This window comes from Diachasma alloeum, unplaced genomic scaffold (assembly GCF_001412515.2).
Source record: "Diachasma alloeum isolate Michigan unplaced genomic scaffold, Dall2.0 Dall_scaffold_00307, whole genome shotgun sequence".
Taxonomy (NCBI): domain Eukaryota; kingdom Metazoa; phylum Arthropoda; class Insecta; order Hymenoptera; family Braconidae; genus Diachasma; species Diachasma alloeum.
The window spans coordinates 482549-482786 of record NW_021680446.1 but is presented as its reverse complement, the minus strand read 5'-3'; the positions used below and the strand labels follow the sequence as shown (position 1 = coordinate 482786).

Sequence of the window (238 nt, the reverse complement as noted above, 5' to 3'; positions counted from 1 at the left end):
CTCGAGACCCCCCCCCCAAATAACTTTTGACGGATCGAAAGAATTCCACCCGCCGTGCCTCCTAGACGAAAAGTATCTAGTGCCTCTCCGGCGAGCGGCACAACTGAATTTTTTTTTTCATTCATTTTATTTCTCTGTCGAAAACCAGTCCTGCCGCCGCCCATCCGTGACCCCACGGACCCCGTCATCCGGTCGTAGCCGCACTCATTTTTCTTTCTAGATCCCCCCCCCCCCCCCC

The 238-nt window shown here is 55.0% G+C and overlaps 1 protein-coding gene across 1 annotated transcript in view; it reads left to right on the top strand.

The window, feature by feature from the left end:
- The window catches only part of LOC107039794 (serine/threonine-protein kinase NLK), a 33867-nt gene that overhangs the window by 19819 nt on the left and 13810 nt on the right, over positions 1–238 (top strand). The gene's annotated exons all lie outside the window — the stretch shown is intronic.